The sequence below is a fragment of the Odontomachus brunneus genome, unplaced genomic scaffold, assembly GCF_010583005.1.
Source record: "Odontomachus brunneus isolate Ranch 3 - 2012 unplaced genomic scaffold, Obru_v1 Obru_scaffold_050, whole genome shotgun sequence".
In the NCBI taxonomy this organism is placed as follows: Eukaryota; Metazoa; Arthropoda; class Insecta; order Hymenoptera; family Formicidae; genus Odontomachus; species Odontomachus brunneus.
Genome location: NW_022639500.1, coordinates 269,911 through 279,391, shown reverse-complemented (window position 1 = coordinate 279,391; position 9,481 = coordinate 269,911). Strand labels below are relative to the sequence as shown.

At 41.5% G+C, this 9,481-nt stretch overlaps 1 protein-coding gene across 2 annotated transcripts in view; it reads right to left on the bottom strand.

Annotated features, from left to right (window-relative positions):
* Positions 1-9,481, bottom strand: part of LOC116845230 (limbic system-associated membrane protein-like) — a 184,981-nt gene that overhangs the window by 40,790 nt on the left and 134,710 nt on the right. The window lies entirely within an intron of this gene.

Genomic DNA, 9,481 nt, shown 5'->3' with positions numbered 1-9,481 from the left:
TACATTATCTGAAGGTTCAATGCATGTTTAATACATATATGAACTCAGGAGATCTTTCTCACAAGTAAACCTACCCAAAAGTTACATTCCGATTTCTTTCTAATTTGGCACAAATTTAGAAATACAAAAAATATTTAGGTCATATTTTTTCATTTTGGCCCATTTTGAGTTTCACGGGCAGTTTATAGATTTTTAATGTTCTCCCTCCTATCATCAACAAAAATACATAAAAAATAAAATTGAATCCAAGATGTAGGTGTTTTTGGTTTGCATAATGAATATGAAGTCAAATGTATAAAATTATTTGTATAAATAATAAAATGTTTAAACAAAACATGTAAAAAATTGAAAAAAAAATTACTTATACAAATAGTTTCTCGATTTCGAGATTCGAACTATTTTTTATTAATTTAGCATAAATTTGAAATATTTCGGTTGGAATCATGACTAAAGAAATTTAGAATGGTTCGTGTCTCAGCTATGCCGATTTTGTTAAACTTTTAATTAAAATTGCTGGAATTCTCTCTCTCTCTCTCTCTCTCTCTCTCTCTCTCTCTCTCTCTCGGTTTGGCCGAGATTCGAACCATTTTTGACTAATTTAGTACAGATTTGAAATATTTCGGTTGGAATCTCGGCTAAAGAAATTTAAAATGATTCGTGTCTCAGCTATGTGGATTTTGTTAAAATTATTTAACTATATTTTGTATTCAATTTTATTTCTTACGCATTTTTGTTATACATGTTATACATGATAGGAGTGAGAACGTTAAAAAGCTATAAACTGCTCGTGGATTTTGTTAAAATTATTTAATTATATTTTGTATTCAATTTTATTTCTTACGCATTTTTGTTATACATGTTATACATGATAGGAGTGAGAACGTTAAAAAGCTATAAACTGCTCGTGGATTTTGTTAAAATTATTTAATTATATTTTGTATTCAATTTTATTTCTTATGCATTTTTGTTATATATGATAGGAGTGAGAACATTAAAAAGCTATAAACTGCTCAAAGTGGACCGAAATAAAAAAATATGATTTAAATATTTTTTGTACTTTTACATTTGTGTCAAATTAGAAAGAAATCGGAATGTACCTTTTGGGTAGGTTTACTTGTCAGTGTCTCTAAATGGCAGTAAACGCACAAAATGCTACTTGTAAGTTCTAAAGAAGATCTCTCTCTCTCTCTCTCTCTCTCTCTCTCTCTCTCTCTCTCGGCAAAGTTAATAGATTAAATAGAATCAAAAGAGATTGATATAGGCTTTAGAATATCAAAGTGTTAAATGGGATATTGTAGTCGAAAGAAAGATCAAAATTTCGATTAGAGGTAATTGCAACGGATAAATTAAATGCACGGTCAATAAATAATTAATGTGGGACGAAGTGAAAAATTATTCGCGAAAATTTATAAAAATAGCGTTTTATAGCGTTTTGCTTACGGTATCCTTAATTATTCAATCTTTATTCGGGCTTTTCAACGATCAGGGGAGATCAGCGCGATAATCGCTGACGTGCTAAAGAGCTCGACGTTAAAGGAGCAGTTAAATTAGATATTGCAAAATGGCCGTTAAATTGGATATTGTGGTTGAAAGTGGGATCAAAATTTCGACTCGGGTAATTGTAACGGATAAATTAGATGCACGGCCAATAAAGAATGGAAGGAAGTGAAAAATTATTTGCGTCAGAAAAAAAGCGTTTTGCTTACGGCATTCTTAATTATTCAATCTTCTGGCTTTTCAACGATCAGTGAAGATCAGCGCAGTAGTCGTTGACGTGTTAAAGAGCTCAACGTTAAAGGATCAGTTAAGTCGTACGTTAAGCGAAACGGCCACGTGTATAAAGATAAGTGATCTTCGTAAAGACGAATGTCCCGTGCGAAATGTGCGATGCTTGAATGCGGGACGTTTTCGCGCGTCGGAAAGTGAGACAACGAGAAAGTACGAAGGCTGCACCGAGTAACTCCGGCGCAGCGCGCGTCGCTACCGTAACGTAATTAACTCGTTTTATACTGGCGCTCGTAAGTCAGCCGACTGCCGCGCTAATATGAAAGTATCGCCATCTCTACGGGTATTAACTTCTAAACTTTCCCACGGGCGTGTGCGAGGATTTTAATTAAGGTATAATTAAACACCGTGGAAGTAATTGAATGAAACAGGGAATTCCTCGTATTCGTGTATTTAGCGCGAGCTCTACTACGTGTCAGCCACGGCTCCGATACTTACCGGTTTCTTGATCCCTCGGGAATTTTATAAGTTCGTTATTTCGCTTCAAGCGCGTTCTCGTTATTTATTTCTCGAAATTCGCTGTGAAATTGGAGAACTCTTCTATTCCAGAGACTCGCGGAGACACTTCCCTGTGTACGAAACAATTATTCCGCGCGACGCATATTCCCGATTTCGGCCCGCGCAGGTCGATTTTGTACCGGAGAAATCTGACAACCGCTCATGGGTCACCGTTGCCTACGGTTTTCGTTAAAACATCTCGCTGTGCAATCAAATTTTTGACATTGTTTCGCGACTCCTGTCGAAAGGTATATCTGTTGGACTTCAAATCGAGAGGGACGCGGTCGATGTTTGCGGTAGGAGAAAAGCAGAGAGAGAGAAAAAGAGGAATTTACCATTCTCGCGTGAAAGTTAAGGCTCTTGGCCGATTCTTTTATGCTAATGTAATCTGGAAAGGTGCGCCGCTGTTTCTCCATCAGCATTTATCGTTCTCATTACAGAGAAATATTTCAGCTATCAGAAACACGCTCAAACCCGTAATGCGGAGACATTCTGCGCAATGTGCTCCTGTGGGGGAGAAGGGAAACCGAAATTATTAGTTTAATAGCGTCAAACGTACAACGTAACTGACTGTTTAATATAATCAATATATGAATAATTCATAGAGTATCTATAGGATATCTAATAATTATTGACATATATCCGTTGTGCGTGCAGGTAGAATCCATCAAACTGAGCACAAAATTCCTCTACTATTATTGCGCGCACAATAACGCCACAAACTTCTTGAATTAATAAGTAGAAATCTACACGGTCATAAAATAGTAGAAGACTTTTTTGTTTAGTTTGAGGCAAATCTAATGTATAAGCGACGTTATGTCATCGCAGTCCTTATCTACCGTATCGTGCATGATCATTCACCAAACCTATTTCGTTAATAATTAAAAATTTTACGTGGTTGTTTGCGCGAAGTGATAGAGGAGTTTTGTGTTCAGTTTGATGAGTTCTATCTGCACGAATGTGTCAATATAACTGACAATAAATAATTGTCAGACACGCTGTACATATCAGTTAGAGTCGCGTGAAAAACACAGGAGGGATGTCGTGTCGTGCGATTCGCTAAGGTCTCAGCGGGTAGTGAGGATCAATGCAATTCCGAAGAAGTAATTACGCGTCACCTAATGTCAATAGCTCGGAGCAGCATTCCAATAGGCGAGCGCGCGACCGAGCTCGTGACACGACTTCGAAGCTGGTCACCTCTCGGAATCGTTAACCGCTAGCACCCGTTACGAGCCCCAACGAAAGGATCGACCAGCCTTTAGAAGGGTCACGATGTAACTACACGATACTTGATACCCTTTGCTTCGTGTTCTCCTGCAATTGCCGTCGTCTTTGACGGCACGTTCGCCACGTTGTCAAAATCGCAGTCAGATAATGACGGCGCGATACGTGAGACTGCGAATTTCCTCGCTCGCGTTTCCGCATAGATGTACGTACGGCTACCTCAATCCTGGCGTCCCAATCCGCTCTCCGCGATCTCCGACTCTTTTGTCACCCGATTCGCGGCTGATACTCATGCGCAAAGGGGTGTTAGGATCTTTAGGTTGGGCACGGTCGTAAATATTCTTGAGCCGCGGGACAGTTTGACAGTGTTGGAGCGTTTAAAGCTTTGGGACGCGCAGTGGAGCTTAAGTACAGACAAAATAGGTCGATATTACTTGGCGACACTTATTAAAGTCTTACCGTGCGACGTATCCTCTTCGTGGACGTTTTGCGAAGCGTAAACCATCACCGTGGTACTACCAACACTACCGCCACCACTACCACCATCAAGCGTTGGTGCGCCAACGAGGACGCCAGACGCGATATATCGCTCGACTTAAATCGCCCTTGCGGCGATGCACCGTCACGACGTGCTATTAATTCGGAGCGATATATTTCGGTGCGGCGCGAGCGCACCCAGAGAGAGAAGGGACTGCGCCATCATTGCGATTTATTTGTCTTCGACCGATCTGCTCCGTCGCTTACACACAGTACTCCGACGTTAGTTTATTTCGCCGAGGAACGCGTCTCGTGCCAAAAATGCTCGCGCGCGTTCGTCTCGTTTTGCACTCGCCAGTGATCCGGAACCTTGATTCCGTCGTTTCTTGGCGTTTTCGAGTCTTTCCGAACGATAAGATCTCTCACGCCGAATAAAATTTAATTGTTTACACTCCGACCTTTCTCGTACCGAACTTGCCTCTCACTCGCCATGTTTTTCTACGCAAATTCTACACGGTTATATAATACTATACTATTGTATTGAACAACAAGCGGCTTTATCTGCGACATTGGATCTTTTGATTCGATATTGACTCTGGAATCAAGTAACTATGTGGAAAGTTTTTTAGAAGATTCACTTTCCGATGACAATGTTTTATGATGTTAATTGTTTCGATAATTAAATTTTGCAGCGAAATTTCGGCTGAATAAAGCTGGTACATTTGAATAAAAATTGTTTATGTTCTACACTGTCGATTCTACGCTGAAGAAAAATATGTTTGTAACTGTAAAATATTTATAACTGTGTTTGTATAGAAAAATAGTGACTATCAATTGTGGCTAAGAAAAACATTTTTTTATTAAATTAATTAATATAATGTTAATGATAATAATCTTATAGGTATGTTACTACTATTATTTTCATGCTAGAACGACGAAAAAATGTGGTTGCAACAAAAATAACTATAATTTTAATTGGATCGACCATATTTTTCTCTCAGTGCAAATAGCTGAAAGATATTCGCCGTTGAAATAACAACCGGTAATTCCTATAACATTTTATGCTTGCTTTAGGAAATTACGCGCAGGTGAAACATATGTGTCTTTGTTATATAAAATAATCTCATATATGAATTAAAAGTTGATCAAATAGTTTTTATGAGGTAATGTTTGGTAATACGGCTGACGTGTGTATTAGTTGCAAATAATCGAAACGTGATGTGTCAGATTTTACACTCGCGTCAGATTTTGCATTTTATAGCGTTAAACCGTTTTATATTCATTTTTCGGCGCTTTTATATTCGTTCACATTGAAGCGTGAATTTGTGTTTACGCTACTCATATATTCGCCCGGCACGGTTTGTATTTGATTTACTGCAAATTTGTAAGTGAATATCTGATTTTCATCATCCGGATTGCTTGCGTTCATGCGAGCGATCGGCGCATTGATTAGAACGCTCGGCTGATTGGATCGCGTGCATATCGGTTGTATCACTTACGACAAATTACTCCTTCCTCGCGCGATTCTTCAAATTCTGGTTCATCAAAAGACTCCTCACTCGGCATAAGTTTGCGATCTGAATCTGCCGAATGTTAATTTCCATTACGGTTAAATGAACAACCGGATTTTTTTATTCGCCAACGTTATATGCCACGTTATAGACAACTCGGGTAAACTGCGATGATGGCTGAATCAATACCGAAAATTTCGTTTGCACGCTTAACACACGTCAGAACTTAGCGCAGAGTTGGAAACGACATTTCGAAACGCTCGTGGAAATTTAGACGCGCGCGAATCTCGCCCGATATTTTCCCGCGGATTTGTTCTCACTCTACCGCAGATTTTTGCTGATATATTTAAATATATCTCTCGCGTGTACGTGCAGAGCGAAAAGAGTAAGTCAAAGAGAGAAAAAAGGGAGTATCGACGTTCCAGATATATTATTCCTCTTTGACGTGGACTCTCTCTCTTTTTCTCTTTCTCTTATGTAATTTATGTGAATACTTCATCGTCGCACGAACAGGTCGAAATTCCGCGTGCTGATATTCGTCGGCTATATCCGATAATTATCTCCTTGTCTTTGAACGGGACAGATTGCCGAGCAGCACTCTCGCCAACTTGCAACGTTTACGGCAAACTATGCGCGTAGAATGTGGCAACGCGCGGAGTTATCGCGTTTAAATTTGTTATTGTCGTAACTGTTAAGTGGAGCACGTTCAAACGCGCTTATCGGGGGCGTGAAAGGACATCGCGATGCTTCAAAGAAAGAGAGTAGGATCGTGAGAAAAATGCGGCAAGAGCAGAACCAGCGCTGGACGGGCGTTCAGGGAAAAGTGCGCGAATTCTAGACGGATAGAGAGTCGCCGGAAGTTTCTGCAATAGAAAGCGGAAAAAGCGGGCTAGTTACACGCGCGTTGTTGTATTATACATACAAGCACGTGCTTTGCACGTACTAGTCCGTTGGGAAATGTCACTCGGGATATATATAATCGAGACGAAGAAAGCGTTTCGCGTGACACCGATTAAATTCCGATTTGCCTCGGATTTATCTCGGAATGGACAATGTAATTGAGGTGCGTCGGCGTAGTGTCCACGTTGTATTAATCGACGTATTATTCTGCTCGTGTAATCGCTTAATGAAAATGGACTGTGTGCACACGGGGCGATCCGCGGGCAAACTTGATGCGAAGCGACCGAGCGCTCTGAGTACGCCGCCGTATTTGTACGCGCTTAAAGCGGTCGAGGCATGTAATCGCGTTAATCTTTTACTGCCCAGACGACTTGACGCGTCTTACGTGCAACTTGTCGTAGCGCCCACGAATCGCTTTATAGAAGCCAGGGGGAAAGGTGTGCGAGAGAACAAGTTCGCGGGTGGTAAGGGGATGGCTGCAGCTAAAGTTGGCCAAGTTTAACGCGAAGGATGGAACATCACTCCGTTCACTGACTTCAGGAACGATAGCGGGAGAGAAGGGATAAGAGAGGGTAGCAGAGCGAGAGATGGTGAGAGAGGGTGCGAGAAACAGAGAGAGGGAGAGAGAGAGAGAGACGGCTGCGCCGCAGCCGTTCTTCGAGCTCGGTTTTAATGAACTTTGCATAATGTTGCGCCGCTTCTGCCAGTTTGCGCGTCTCCCATCAGGATGCGAAGAGTACCCGGCGGCGCAGAATATTTTTATTCGCTACGGTAAAATATGCTTTAACCGTGGCCGTACGAAGAGTGGAAGGAGAGAGGAAGAGAGAGTAGGTAGGCGCTACTTGTTCCTTTTTGTGTCGGCTCTTTTTTTGAGGATATCAGCGTAGCCTGATAACGCAGTCGAATGAACGGCGGCCAGGTCGGTCGCCTTACTTGGACGTATAACACGATAAACATAAGCATGATGATCTTGCAAGCACGCCGTGGGCGTGGAACGCACGTCGCACGTTGAATTATTCAACGTTGCATAATGAACGCATTGATTGTACGACGTCGTTTTGCTTTTGCTCTCGTTCGTTTTTGCCCACCCGTATCGATCGCCTTCGGTATCGCCAACAAAGTGGCTTAATACTTTATCGGTATCTTCGTCCGCATCGTTGATTTCAACGCCCGGACCCGCGAGGCTGCGATTAGCAACATCGATTTTTGCGGATCGAGATGCAACCTCGAGCCCGTCGCGAATCAGCTTACATGGTTCGGTCTCACGTTACGGCGTGGCGTAGGTAAAAATGTGTCGCGACGGTGCGCCTTTGATTTTGTTAACGAAGCTGTTCCGAGGCAATTAACAACTGGCGAAACGTGTGTCGTCGCGTGTCGTACACGCGAGCCGCTCGTCGTCGCGTCGTCGCGTACGTTGCGCAGTTGTACAGGTGTTATGCTAATGCCTGGAATTTGCATTAGTCGTAACGTTCGAATGTCACGCGAGTACCATTTGACAGCGTGCTGTACGCTGCCGTGTTACGCGATCAAATAAATGCAACCATTTATTTGTCACGACTGTTTGCACGATGATTGAGCCTATTATCAATAATGCATGATATTGGCGTGATCCTCGAAACGCAAAATGACACACGTATACTTACACTAGTTACACACGTATACTTACACTGGTTCCCCTTGTAAACGTCATCACTAGCTTCGAAATGATATGCGCCGCCGATTCATGTATCACGGATTCGTCGTTATGCTCGGACGCGTGCACCAAAACTGGGCATATGCTGAGTGAACGAACAATGAATGAGCAACTAATGTAAACATTTACGATGAAAAAATATGTACGTCTTGTGCGGTCATGATGCGATTTATTAAAAAAAGTTTATAGTCAAAGTGGGCGCAAATATATCGCACGTTCGCCATTTGTTCATTCAATGTATACCGAGCTTAATATGATGAATTGCGTAAAGTGAAGCGCGGCCAACAACAAGACACGCCATAATAGCCCGGCAAAATTTGGCCATCGCGCGAGAAAATTAAGAACGGAGCGTCCCCTCCTCTCTTCGCAGAAAAGATTTCAGCGCACGCTCGTTGGACGTGAAATGGAGTATAAATCATCCCTTTTTACTCGCGCCTTTATCTGGGGGTCACGCTATAGCGATCTAATATGTTTAATGCGCATTACGATGCCATTCAATGTACCATAATATAGCGTAATATACCTACGTAATATACCTTAGCAGCTAGTGCGAGGATAATAAGGGCAGCAGGTCGATTCCAGTATAATCTTGCAGCTTTTGCTTAGGTAGGATAATAGTTTTCGAGAAAAAAACGTTTTTTCCGACCGACAGCTCCCAGGGATTTACGGCAATATCCTACAGTTGACCCCGAACACGATGGAGTATATGCGCTACAGTCATTATAAGATCCGTCGACTGTGGTTCGCAAGATGACTTTGCGATACGTCAATTTCCCCGCGCATCGTCACTCCCATGATCGTGTAATATCGCGTCGTGGAGTTTGCAGATTGTCACTCGTTCGAATCTTTAGTTCCCTTTCACGTCGACAGACGCGCTAGATAGATTTCGCGTTGGCCAACGTCAATATCGATCTCTGAGACTCATGTTAAGGGGATGCCGACATGGAAACTTTATCGACATAACATTGACATTTTTTGCAAAGTTTACATCTTGTTGCTTGCACAAAATTACAAACGCTTTTACACAACAAAAATGCGTGCAAAAATAAATTGGAGAATCGTTCAATATATGACAAAAACAAAAAAAATATTTTCAAATTTAAATTTTGAGCTGTCAGTGCAATATTTGTTTAAAACAGATATTCCGAACATACAGGTTGTTCATACCGAAACTGTAAATGCTCCAATCAGGAAAATTTCAAAGATCACTACACTTTCAGAATTTAGTTTCGATGCCAAAAAAGATACGGACAGTTTACAGAAAATTTTGTGATTACATACAGTTAGGTTTTCCGACAACTGTGTAAAGTAGAGCGAAAAATTAGTTCACGGATATTTTTCGAGATGGCACCGTACTTTTATCACACTTTTCACAACGTTCGAATATTCAGAG